This window comes from Mesoplodon mirus (genome assembly GCF_964341445.2).
Source record: "Mesoplodon mirus genome assembly, chromosome: 2".
In the NCBI taxonomy this organism is placed as follows: domain Eukaryota; kingdom Metazoa; phylum Chordata; class Mammalia; order Artiodactyla; family Ziphiidae; genus Mesoplodon; species Mesoplodon mirus.
Window position 1 is genome coordinate 223,304,635 of NC_138977.1, and position 13,766 is coordinate 223,318,400.

Here is a 13,766-nt window from a genome sequence, read left to right on the forward strand (position 1 = left end):
TGTTCATCTCCCGAGGGGACCCGAGCTTGTTTCTGGAGGTCCATGGAGTTTTCTTAGTTTCCATTAAATCCCTGAATTGTTGAGACTGCAAGAAATACACTGGGCTCTGAAAGGAGTTAAAAATGTGGACACGTGAATGCAAGAACCAAATTGTGTTCTCTTGCAATTAAAAATAAAAGATATGGACCATGGAGATGGGTAAATGGCTTACTGGGATGTGTTCAGGTGCCCTGGAAGTCCATTAGCATGAAAAGGCTCCCTCCTTGACCGCCTTACCTTTAACGACCCTCTCAGAATCTCTGCTGAGATATCAGGACACACACCCCGAGATAATTCCCTGGAAATAGTCTGCGTATCAGAGAGCTGTCCACACTCCCTGGACGGGCTTCTCTAGACACAGAGGCTGATCAGAAGGAGGGGTACAGTCAGTGTCCCCTGCTGAAAATTAATCTGTGAGCAACTCCCCTCTGCTGGGGTGGTGGGTGGAATTGGGGTAAACTTCTGGAAAGCACAAAGGAAATACACATCAAAAGGGATGTGCGGGCCTCCCTGGTGGCGCAGTGGTTGAGAGTCCGCCTGCCGATGCAGGGGATGCGGGTTCGTGCCCCGGTCTGGGAGGATCCCATGTGCCGCGGAGCGGCTGGGCCCGTGAGCCATGGCCGCTGAGCCTGTGCGTCCGGAGCCTGTGCTCCGCAACGGGAGAGGCCACAACAGTGAGAGGCCCGCGTACAGCAAAAAAAAAAAAAAAAAAAAAAAAAAAGGGACGTGCATACTGTTTGTACCAGTTATTTATTGCCACATAATAAATCATCTCCAACCTTAGTGGCTTAAAACAGCAAACATTAACTCACAGCTCCGGTGGGTCAAGAGTCCAGTCATGGCTTGGATGGGTGCTTCTGTCTCAAGGTCCCGCACAAGGCTGCAATCGAGGTGTCGGCCAAGGCCCCAGTCTCATCGGAAGGCTCAAGTGTGGGGGAATCCTCTTCTAAGCTCACTTACATTGTTGTTGGAAGGATTCATTTCCTCACCAGACATTGGGTCAAAGGTCTCAGCTCCTCACTTGCCATTGGCTAGAAGCCTCCTTCAGGTCCTTGCCGTGTGGGCCTCACCATGGTGCAGCTCACAACATGGCAGGCTGCTTTGCTCAACGCAAACAAGCAAGAAGCCTGCGCAAGATGGAAGTCAGTATTTTGGTACCCTAATCTTGAAAGTCACATCCTATCACTTTCACTGTATTCTGTTCATTAGAAGCAAGTCACTAGGTTTCAGCTCCCTCTCAAGGGGAGGAGGTTACACAGCACAGGGATATCTGGAGGTGGGAATTACTGAGGGCCAATTTACAGCCTGCCTACACACCCTTGAGCCCTATAACTCCACTTATTGGAAGTTACCCTAAAAGAAATAATCAGACAAGTACAAAGATGTACAGTCAACACCGCTGTTTAAAATAGTGTACAACTAGAATCCGTCTGGGCTGGCTGATTCTGTTACAACATGTTCAAATGACAGAATACTGTGCAGTCACTAAAACACAACACAGAAGGACATTTATGTACATGAAAAAACATTTGAGATATAATATAAAGTTTAAAACAGCAGAACACGGGACTTCCCTGGTGGTCCAGTGACTAAGACTCCACACTCACAATGCAGGGGGCCTGGGTCCGATCCCTGGTCAGGGAACTAGATCCTGCATGCTGCAACTAAGAGCCCACATGCCACAACTCAAAGATCCTGAACGTGGAGACGAAGATCCCGTGTGCCACAACTAAGACCCCGTGTAGCCAAATAAATACATAAGTGAATAAATATTTTTTAAAAAGCAGAACACAAAATCCTATGCAATATGATTCCCATATTCAAATATATAGAGGGAAAATAATAAAAGAAACCTCTACTTTTTAACACTTTGAAGTATCTCTGGGTAACAGGACTATGCATGATTTTCATCTCCTTCTTTATACTTCCTTGTGTTTTTATAATTTTCTACAATAAACAGGTATTACTTTTATCACAAGAAAAGAGAATGCTTTTTTTTTTTTTAAATAAATGGGGATGATAATCACACTGATCTGTATGGCTGTTGTGAGGCTGCAGTGAGATAAATGCATCTCAAGTACTTATCCCAGGGCCTTCAAATAAACTTGATGATATTGTAGCTGATAGTTTCTAAGCATTTTTTCTTTTTTTTAGATGCTGGGGATAGGAGTTTATTAATTAATTTATTTATTTTTGCTGTGTTGGGTCTTCGTTTCTGTGCAAGGGCTTTCTCTAGTTGTGGCAAGCGGGGTCCACTCTTCATCACGGTGCGCGGGCCTCTCACCATCGCGGCCTCTCCCGTTGCGGAGCACAGGCTCCAGACGCACAGGCTCAGTAGTTGTGGCTCACCGGCCCAGTTGCTCCGCGGCATGTGGGATCTTCCCAGACCAGGGCTTGAACCCGTGTCCCCTGCATTAGCAGGCAGACTCCCAACCACTGCGCCACCAGGGAAGCCCAAGAATGCTTTTTTAAGATTTACCTTCACTGGGTGGTAACAACGTCACACTTTCCACATTTGTTCTCTACAAACCTGAATGACAGGGGAAGAAAAGAAAGATGTAGCAGACGCAGCCCCAGTACTTGAACTGGGCCCTGAGGCTGAGGGAGAGGAGACCAGGCCTCGGGCCACTGACATCTATGCCATGCCACTGTGCACATCTGAAAAAGCACCCCTCTGGGAGCTTGGTGAGCCTGGGGGTAATTTAGAAAAAGGTGGCCCCCCTCTCTGAACAGACACAGCCCCGACCCAGGGTACACAGCGTGGCCAGCAGAGCGTGGGCTGGACTTCAGCCCCACTCGCCTCCCCAGCCTGGCACCCTTGTTCTTGTCCTGTGGCCTTGCCTACCTGAAGGTGAGAGGCAAGTGGGCAAAACCCCAGCTTCTGGGTGTCGCAGGCTGGCTCACTTCTCACAGTTCACCTCGCCCCACTCCTGCCCTCTGGGCAGCTGTTCGTAGGCCAGACGCCACCACTTCCTAGACCTGGCCACACCGGTTAAGTGGCTGCCCCGAGGCCAAAGGGCCAGGAAGGAGAGCAGGGAGCTCTCAGAGACTCGTCCCTCACCTCCAGCTCCATCGCCCTCTCCACTCCGAGCTGCACTCATCTTCTAGACAATCCTGACGCCCCAGGCCCTGTCTCAGGCCTCACGGGCTCAGCTGCATGCTTCTCCGCCGGGCTTCCCCGACTCCGCCCCTGGCCCAAGCTTCCTCTCCTGCTTCCCACCTCCTCCATCCAGTCGACAAATCACAAACGAGCCATCAGAGAGGGGGCCTCGCCGGTCCTGAGTATTTGCTCTGTGCCACTGCAGCTGGGGCTTCACGCGTGCTACGTCATCCTCAGCAGGCGTTGTCATCCCGACTTGCCATGAGAAACCTGAGCCTCGGGAAAGGCAGTGAACTGTCGCAGGCCACACAGCCAGGAAGGGAGGGACGGGGCTGCGACTCAGAGCTCATCTTACTAGTCCACGCACGATGCCTCTTTTTTTTTTTTTTTTTTTTTTTTTTTGCGGTACGCGGGCCTCTCACTGTTGTGGCCTCTCCCGTTGCGGAGCACAGGCTCCGGACGTGCAGGCCCAGCGGCCACGGCTCACAGGCCCAGCCGCTCCGCGGCATGTGGGATCTTCCCGCACCGGGGCACGAACCCGTGTCCCCTGCATCGGCAGGCGGACTCTTAACCACTGCGCCGCCAGGGAAGCCCGCGATGCCTCTTGATATTTGTTCCATAGGGAGAAGAGGGAGGAGAGAAACACGGCTATGTGTTAGAAACCCAAGCATTTCATCTGTTAATGACATGTAATAATTCAAAAGCAAGCCTGAGGGCAGAAAATCCCCACCGACCGTGTTTCCAGGGACTGGGAGAATCAAAAGGCTAACCTGACCAGCAGGGCACAGACCCCGTGTGGTCTCCAGGCCCGCTGACCTGCATTCTTAGGGATCAGAGACAGGAAAGGTCACCTCCACAAAGCGGGTGGCTCTCGGGACCCAGAGTATCCTGGGAATGGACACTCACCGGGCTTCTCCAGCCTTGACCTGGTCATGGGAAAAGCTTCCAAACCTCCTGGGGCACAGCCCCGGGTGGCTGAGGGGCCCACGGCCCGGCTGAAGCAGAGGCCCCATCCCACCGGCAGGCAGCCCGCAGGTGGGTGGGTGCTGCAGGGGTCCCGCTCAGAACAGAGAGCCCCCGTTTCAGGACAACGAAAAGAGTCTGACGGTCCAGCATGGAGGGAGGAGGGTCAGCCGCCACTTTGCACCAGCCTTAGAGATTATTACTTCCCAGATGGGGCCTCCATCCTGGCTTCCCAGCATGCACTGGGCTCAGGAAAAGCATCCCAGCTTATCGGGAGGATGAAGGCGGTGGGAGGGAAGGAGAAAGAAGCAGATTTTTCAGTACATGCCATGTGAGGTGTTTGGTTTACATTATCCCATTTACCTGCCCACAACTCTGGGAAGTGGGCATTCATTCATGTTCTTCCTATTTTCTAGAAGAGGAGGCTGTGAGTCTGAGACAGGAAGAAGCTTGCTGGCGGTCACACGGCCAGTGAGCGCTGCGTTTAGGCCCAGGCCTCTGAGGGGAGCTCCTCTGAGGGGAGCTCCGAGCCAGCACACCCTGGCTCAGAGCCTAAGGTGGCGATCAGCAAGGGAAAGGTCCTGTCATCACTGGCTTCGCTGCAGGGGAGCAGGGGACGTGCCAAGCTGCCTGGATCCCCCCTCATTCTGTCTCCACTTCACCCGAGTGGGAGCTGGATCCCAGAGCATCCAATTTCACACAGCCAGTTAGGACGTGGCCGTCTCTGTCCTCTAGGTAGGTGACTGAGGCAGGGGGCTGGGATGGTCTGGCTCCCCGGCCCCAGTCCCTGCTCAACCAGTAAATGGCAGTGGACTCAGGGCAGCCCCTCCCTCTCTCCGCTTCCATTTCCCCACCTGGAAAACGGTGCAGGCTAAAGGAGACGTTGCTGCAGCCTATAGCCTCGGCCTGCCATGATCCTCCTTCAGTCTAAAAGGTTGTTGGCTCTGAACCCGATTAGGATAAATCCATTTCAGACAATGTTCGTCCCCCGTGGGCTCTGTTCTCCCCCATACGCCTCCCATTTGCCTGTCGTCACCCGAAGGAACCGCTTACTGAATTACCAAGGAGAAGGCCAGCTGGTCAAGAGAGGGGAAATGGCAAAAACCAATCTTAACAAAAAGTATTTGAACTCCCAATAAAATGTCATCCCTTCCCATTGGCAGATTTTATCATTCTTTTATTTAAGCCCCGTGCAGCCAAGCATGTGGACAGCAGCTCGCTTGGCCCCAGATAGAGAATAACAGGGGCCCTGACCTGGGGAGCCCCCAGGAGGGTGGAGCGCCCTCCACAGGCCGTGATGGAGGGCACACTACAGAGCTGGTTCCTGCCAGCCCTCCAGGATGCCTGAACCCCCATCACTGGAAGGAGAAATTACATTTGACAATAGCAACAGCGACAGCGGCTCTCATTTCTTGAGCGCTCGTCACGTGCCAGGTGCAGAGCTCGGCCCTTACACACCTTGTCTCCCTTAGTACCCTGCGAGGTGGACACTCTGACTATCTCCATTGTATAGATGAACAAACCAAGGCCCAGCAAGGATAAGTAACTTGCCAAGACCTCATAGGCAGTCGAGAGCAGAGAGGGCTTTAAACCTGGTGTGTCTTGACTCTGGTGCGTGTGCTCCTAACCCATTGTCACTGGCCTTTCAGGGGAGGCGTGTGGTTAAGAGTCTCTGGGCTCAGGGGTCCTGTGAAAAATGAACCCGTGTATTCATTCAACAATCAGGAAGCTTTGATCACGGACTGGGTAGTAGGTGATACCAAGGAAAAGTTTAGGATGATGGTGACACAGTTATGTAAGGAGAGATCCAGGGTTTTAGAAATGTCCACTGGATTATGTAGTGATGTCGAGACACGGTGTCTGGCATTTGCTATGAAATCCTCCGGGAAACAAGGAAAACAAACTGGGCAAAAATCCTACTAATTGTTGAATCTGAGTAACGGCTGCATGGGGCTCATTGTATTATTATTTCTACTTCCAAGTATGTTTGAAAACATTCATAAGTATGTATTTTAAAATACATACAGGAGTTCCCTGATGGTCTAGTGGTTAGAATCCAGTGCTTTCACTGCCGTAGCCCAGGTTCAATCCCTGGTCAGGGAACTGAGATCCCGCAAGCTGCACAGTGTGGCCAAAAAAAACCACACAGAACATCATTCGTCATTAGGGATGTGCAAATCAAAACTACAATGAGAAACCAGCTCACGTTCATCAAGATGGCTACTATCCCCAAAAACCAAAGAAACAAACAAAAAGCAGAAACTAACAAGTGTTAAAGAGGATGTGGAAAAATCCATACCCTTGAACATTGTTGGTGGGAACGTAAAATGTTACAGCGGCTGTGAAAAACAGTGCAGCAGTTCCTCAAAAAATTTAAAACAGAATTACCACATGATCCAGCAAGCCCACTTCTGGATATGTATCCAAAAGATGTGAAAGCAAGTTCTCAAAGAGATATTTGTACACCCATGTTCATAGCAGCATTATTCACTGTAGCTAAAGGTGGAAGCAACACATATGTCCATCTATGAATGAATCGATAAACAAAATGTGATATATCTATACAGTGGGCTATCATTCAGCCTTTAAAAAGAAGGAAGTTCTGATACAGGCTACAATGTGGAAGAAGCTGGAGGACAGCATGCTAAATGAAATGAGCCAGTCAAGAAATGAAAAATATTGCTTGATTCCACTGATACAACGTATACCTAGAGGAGTCAAATTCACAGAGCTCCGGTTTGGGAGGAAGAAAAAGTTCTGGAGTTGAATAATGGTGATGGTTGCCCAGCAATGTGAATGTACTTGATAATACTGAATGGTACACTTAAATATGGTCCAGATGGTAACTTTTATGTTTTTGTGTAATTTACCACAATTTAAAAAAAGTTTTTAAAACACGCACATACACAAAATGAACCATTTTGCTATGTGCCCATGTGAACGTTCTCCAGAAGCTGTTTGAAGTAGAAAAACAGGCAAATGCAGTACCATGTAGTTAACTAGAGGCATAGGAAAAAATTCTGTAAAGACACGGAATTATCTTTCTGTGGTTTTCTCTGGGGAGTGAGACGGAGGCGGCTGGGAAGTAGGAAACCTGGACTTTCTATTTTGTAAGTTTTTATGCTATTTGAACTGTTGAAACAAAAACTATTCTATGCATTATTTTGGTAATAAGTTTGATTTTTTTTTTTTTTTTTTTTTTTTTTTTTAGTGCAACTACGGTCCCTGGGACAGGAAGTTATCATCAGCCCCAACACGTTAGCAATGACTGTGGGATAGATTTGGCCCTGACCTCTGGCCCTGGAGGAAAGACGGGGATGGCTCTCTCTGTGTTTCTGGGTGAAGGAGAGGGAGGGGGGGTTGTGAGGGGACTGGGTCTGAGCAGGGAGCCACATGAGGCCTCGTTGGATCCTGCGACTGTTTGTGCAAGGAAAGGGCTCTGGATCATGAAACAGGAGTGTTAACAGAGGGGAAGAGGAGCCCCTGGGGCAGCCCCACCTGAGCATTGGGGCAGGTGGGGTGAGACGCAGCCCTGAACCCAGCCCAAGGCCTGTGTGTCAGTCCAAGCCCTGCAGTCTCCAAACCCGGGACCCAGGAAGCCCTCAGGCATTTCATTTATAAAATATAAAGGGTCATATCTGCTCTCAGACCACCAGGATAATTTTTTAAAAGAGAATGGATAACAACAGTTAATATTTATCATGCTCAGAATATGCACCAAGCCCTATACTACGAGCTTTATTTGTATCAGTTCATTTAATCCTTATTAAACAGCCCTATGAGGAGAGAGTACCGTCATAATCCCTATTTCACAGATGAGAAAACTGAGGCACAAAGAGACTGAATGACTTGCCCAAAGTCATTACACAGCTAGTAAGTAGCAAAGTTGACTATGTGTCTGGAATCTGGCCTAACAACCATGTGCCAATGGTGCCTCTCAGTGGAGACTCTATGACTCAGGACTCCACTGGAAGGAAGTGACAGAAACCCAAACAAGCAAGCTCAAACATAAAAAAAATATATATAAAAAATATCTTGGATGGGCTTCCCTGGTGGCACAGTGGTTGAGAGTCCGCCTGCTGATGCAGGGGACACGGGTTCGTGCCTTGGTCCGGGAAGATCCCACGTGCTGCGGAGCGGCTGGGCCCGTGAGCCACAGCCACTTAGCCTGCACGTCCAGAGCCTGTGCTCCACAACGGGAGAGGCCACAACAGTGAGAGGCCCGCATACTGCAAATATACATATATCTTGGATAAAGAAAAGGAAAACTCTAAGGTCCTGCTTCAGGCACAGCTGGATCCAGGTGCTCAAGTGATGTGTGGAATTCGCCTCCCTCCATCTCCCACTCTGCTTTCACCCAGGCAGGCTCTATTCTCAAGTAGACTCCCACGTGGGTGGCAAAGAAGTTCCCATAACTTTAGGCTTTGGTTCCACCAGTCTGGCAACCCCCACAGAGCAAGGGATTCCTTCCAATTAAACTCCCAGGTTTGGGTCTCACTGGTTGGGCTCGGGCCACATCCTCATTCCTGAACCAAGCCCTGTGATTCGAGGAAGGCCTGGGTCTGAGTAGAAGAGGGGGGTTCCCCAAAGGAAAATTCAGGCCATTCCTGAAGAATGGATGATGGCCACTGGGCAGGTAGAAATGTCAGCAGTCCCTTCGATGTGGAAGTGCTTAGAATTCTGCCAGGCAGGGTCAGACATGGGAATTATTACTATAGGAGACCACTGTATGCATGGCATCTGCCACAAACCCAGGCTGAGACCCCTGAGTCCAAAGAGGGGTTGGCAGGACATTACTGTTGGTCTGGCATCACCACACACATTGGCTGGTCTCAGAAGGATCCAGAGAGCAGCACGGGTCTGCGGCCCTGGGGTCTGCATTCCCTCCCTGGTTCTGCAATCCCTGGCCGTGTGGCCTTGGGAAAGTGGTCTAAACTGTGTTCAGCCTCAGTTTCCTCATCTGAAAAATGGGAACTACAAAACGTCATGTACAGGATCGCAGTAAGGATTGCAAGAGAAAAGGATCTGGGTGCCTGGAACCATCCCAGCAAACCTCAGGGGCTCAATGAATGATTTTTTTTTAATATAGGAAATCATTTAATATAAATCTCAGTAATTACTGTAATACGTTGAATTTTTAAGTAAAATTTTATTCTGGAATACATTGAGATTTGCTGAAAGGCTGTTGGTCAATACCAAAAAACCAACACTGGTACATTATTATGAGCTAAACTACAGACTCTACTCATATTTCACCATTTCTTTGTTTTAGTTTAATTTTTTATTTTATATTAGGGTAGAGTTGATTTACAATTTTGTGTTAGTTTCAGGTGTACAGCAAACTGATTCAGTTATGCAGATACATATATCCATTCTTTTTCAGATTCTTTTCCCGTACGGGTTATTACAGAGTATTGAGTAGCGTTCCCTGTGCTGTACAGCAGGTCCTGTTGATCACCTCTTTTGTATATGGTAGTGTGTATATGTTAATCCCAAACTCCTAATTTATCCCTCCCCCCACATCCTTCCCCTCTGGTAATCATAAGTTTGTTTTTGAAGTCTGTGAGTCTGTTTCTGGTTTGTAAATAAGTTCCTTTGTTTCATGTTTTTTAGATTCTGCATATAAGTGATATCATATCAGTCAATGACTTTTAAGAGGTCGCCTGCCAGCTGCTGCCCCCGCCCCTGGAAGGCCCTTTGGGCATCTGAACTGAGGGCCAGAGGACTTCAGGAAAGCAATTCCTCTTTGCTTTAGCGGTTGGCAGACTTTAACGAAAGGAGATTAAATAAAAGCCAATACTGGGACTTTCTTACATCTTTTCCAAGGCACTTGACCCAGCAGTGGTGCAAACGCAAAGAGCCAGTCCTGCCAAGGCAATGGATGGATGGCAAAGATTAGCTCGAGGGTCCCAGAGGCCCGGGGCCTAGGACGCACCTCTGCTCTGGGGTCCCCCTGAGGCTGTTCTGAGAGGGGGTGAGGGAGACTCAGCGGCGACTGTAGAAGTACTGTGTCACCTGTAATGCCTCCAAAGAGGATGCCACAGGACCCGCAGCCCTTGGGGAGCAAACAGGCACGCGGTGCCTTCTGGGTGACTTGAAAAGGTTAAGAAAGCCTCCCTTTGTGCAAAATGTGAAATAATGTAAATGTCCCCTTTCAAAGGTTTAAAATGTGTCATGAATTCCGTAACTGCGAGTCTGCTGGCTAAATGCGTCATAAACTGGGCTTTCTGTACTGCCTGCATCCGCGCCAACAGAGCTTCTGCATAATAACGCCCTGCCCTCCATCCACGCTGCGGGAAATCGGTCTTGAATTATTCATGCTGTGGGTGTCACAGTAGCTTAAAGAGTGGACGGTCTTGCTGAAACATAATCACCCTGACTTGGGAACAAGCAGCTGTGCTCACGCCTGCTCTCGGCACGTGCCAGGCACCCCGTAAATCACTGTGGGGAGGGGCAGAGGAAGAGGATGGTTGAAATCAGGGATCCCAGGCCACCTCCAGCCCAATTCCTATCTGGAAATAAAGCTTTATTGGGTCACTGATTTAGGTACTGGCTACGGCTTCTTCCACGCGACAGCAGCTGAGTGGAGTCGCTGAGACAGAAAGGAACAGCCTGCAGAGCCTCAAATATTTACTACCTGGTCCTTTCCAGAAAAAATGGCTGACTCCCGGTTTAAATAAAGTCAAGCACGCTTATTTCTCGCAGGACTTCTCAGGGGCCTTTAAAGTGAACTGCCACACAAGGGATTTCCCAAACCTATTAGATGGAGAACCTTCTCTTCCCTGGGGCATCTCGCAGGCCTGGGGTCCACGAGCCACACTGGCCACACAGGCCCCACTGTGGCCTGAACACGGCATCCCGGGCCTGAGGTTACAGGAGCAGGAGGATGTCGTGATGAGTCCCCCCCGCCCCCAGCATCTGAGTGACCAAGAGGAGATTTCTTTTCTTTTTTTTTTTTTTTTTTTTGCGGTACGCGGGCCTCTCACTGCTGTGGCCTCTCCCGTTGCGGAGCACAGGCTCCGGATGCACAGGCTCAGCGGCCATGGCTCATGGGCCCAGCCGCTCTGCAGCATGTGGGATCTTCCCGGACCGGGGCACGAACCCGTGTCCCCTGCAACGGCAGGTGGACTCTCAACCACTGCGCCACCAGGGAAGCCCCCAAGAGGAGATTTCTGAGATTCCTGAACTTGCCTCTCAATCCCTCCTGCCTCCCCCGACCATGAACTCTAGGACACCTCTGTCTGTGCGCCCCCACATGTCAGCTCCACGCACTGTAGCCAGGAGGAAAGTGCAGCCCAAGGCAGGAGAGCGAAGGTCGCCCGCTTGGAATGCCCACAAGCAATGTCCTATGGGAGGAAGTCCAGCTCTCGGGTCAGCCATCCTGCCCAGCGGTGTTTGCAAAACTGGAACCATTCACGGAGAGCAGCCTGCAAACCTGAGTCACTGGTCCCTCAAATAAACAAGGCCGCAGACCCAGACACCAGCTCTCTCCCTGGAGCATTGCCTGCCCCCTCCAAGGGCCTCAGCCCTGCCTCTCCCAGCCCCAGGGCACTGAGCCGGCAAAGTCGGGCAAGTGGAAGCAGCCGCTCCTTCCTCCAGCCTCAGACCTCAGGCACGTCCGGCCATGCACGCCACACCCTGTGCAACCACTGTCCACATCCCCGATGTAGGCCCGGGCAGCGTGGCAGAAGTGCCCACACGCATCGGGCAAAGGATCAGGAAAACCCAACCTCTGCCCCGGGGGGCTCATCAGCCAAGGTGAAAGGAATCATGGAGGAACAGGCAAAGTGCTGTGAAAGAGGGGAAATCCAGGGAGGCTTCCTGGATGGTGATGGCTCCTAAGATGTGCCTGCATAGAGGGTACTGACCAGGGAGACTCCAAGGGCAGAAAGACATACCAGAGAGCAGGACAAACTGCCCAGGACAGGGAGCAGCGAGCACAGAGCATTCTGAGGAGCAGTTTGTTCCACGTCTGCTTGAGGGCAGCCTCATGCACTCTGAAAAACCCTCGGCTGGACAGCCTGGTTGGGGACGGGGGTGGCAAAGGTCCTGATGGCAGGAGGAGAACTGCTGGCAGCAGAGAGGGCTGTTAGGACCTCTGAGTTGCGCATCAGCATGATCAGAACTGGCTGCTCACGTGAAAGTTCACTATTCAACCCGCAGAGGGTGTCCATAACCCTAACGACAGTGAGGCGTCCGCTGCCGTTTGTGTGCCAGCGAGTGAGGCACACTGTGTGTGCTGCTTCCTTGTATCCTCATGATGCCTTCAGGGGGTGGGTGTGACCCTTATCCCTGCTTTCCTAAAGAAGAGGTTCAGGGGGGCTTCCCTGGTGGCGCAGTGGCTGAGAATCCGCCTGCCGATGCAGGGGACACGGGTTCGAGCCCTGGTCCGGGAGGATCCCACATGCCGCGGAGCAACCGGGCCCGTGAGCCACAACTACTGAGCCTGCGCGTCTGGAGCCTGTGCTCCGCAACAAGAGAGGCCGCGATAGTGAGAGGCCCGCGCACCGCGATGAGGAGTGGCTCCCGCTTGCCGCAACTGGAGAAAGCCCTCGCACGGAAACGGAGACGCAACACAGCCAAAATAAATAAATTAATTAATTAATAAAGTCCTACCCCCAACATCATCTTTAAAAAAAAAAAGAAGAGATCCAGGGAGGTTAACTTGCCCATGGCCACCCAGCCAGGAAGCGTCAGGGACAGATGTTTGAAGCCAGACTCTTGACCGCTCTTCTTAGCCTCTTCCTTGGGGGGAGAAAGAAGACCCAACATGCTGGGCTGTGAGCTGTGCTCCAGGGCTGCTGCTGAATCATTTCCTCCAGACGGTCCCACTGAACGCTGCATGCGAGCATCAGGAAGGAGGACCCAGCCAGCCCTGACTGTGGTGGTCTTCCTGGAGCTGCTCCTTGGCCAGGCTGGGGGCCTCCAGGAAGCCACTAATGTCAGCCAGTCTCAATCCCCATGGCCTGGCACAGAGCCCGGCACAGAGTAGGCATTCAGCAAATAATTGTTGAATGAACAAATGGTTGAACAGCTGTTTGTAAATGACTAAAACACACACCATGGCAACAAGCTTTCCTCTTTAATCCATGTTAAAAGAAAAAATGAAGCTCTCCAAATATTTGCATGATCATAATCCATCTTGAAGTTCAAATATGTTCCCCCAAATTACCCACCATGTCTGATTTCAAAGAACTTATATTCTTGTAGACTTCGGCTTCAAGATGGAGCATGTCAAATCCTGACAGTCAGGACAAGAGGAGATGTTCAAAAGGACAGCAGCCAGCCCCTGACAGCTCTCCGGGCCCCAGGGAAGACACGGGACGGGAGAAGCCGAGTCTCTCCTCCGGGCTGGCGGGGCTTACGCGGTGGCACCAGCTTCTTGGGTTTCCCCGTGAGCTGAACATTCTTTCCACTAACCCAGGAATCTGATGCAATAAATCTCAGGATTACTGATGGTTCCTCTACACCAGGTGTGGGCTTATTGGCCAAGGATTCAACATCTTATTCAAGGTGATCTAACTACGTTTCTGGAGAGAGAGAGAAACAGAGGAAGAAGAATGGAGGGCACACAGCCTGTCCCTGGAGGATAGGCTCATGGGAGATTTGGGTTTCAGAAAACAAAAGATCACGTGTTGCCAGAGACCTGCAGCTGCAGGACCCT

The 13,766-nt window shown here is 50.7% G+C and overlaps 2 long non-coding RNA genes across 2 annotated transcripts in view; both read right to left on the bottom strand.

Annotated features, from left to right (window-relative positions):
* Positions 1–298: 298 nt before the first annotated feature.
* LOC309809416 lies at positions 299–3,530 on the bottom strand. Its single transcript, XR_014294852.1, has 4 exons — positions 3,260–3,530; positions 2,519–2,569; positions 852–1,166; positions 299–501 (listed from the first exon to the last, which is right to left on the bottom strand). It is a non-coding gene; the product is annotated as an uncharacterized lncRNA (long non-coding RNA).
* Positions 3,531–12,427: 8,897 nt separating this feature from the next.
* LOC309809411 overlaps positions 12,428–13,766 on the bottom strand; it is an 85,947-nt gene continuing 84,608 nt past the window's right edge. Inside the window, exon 7 of the long non-coding RNA XR_014294851.1 lies at positions 12,428–13,632. This is a non-coding gene — a long non-coding RNA (uncharacterized lncRNA). The remainder of the gene's footprint in view (positions 13,633–13,766) is intronic.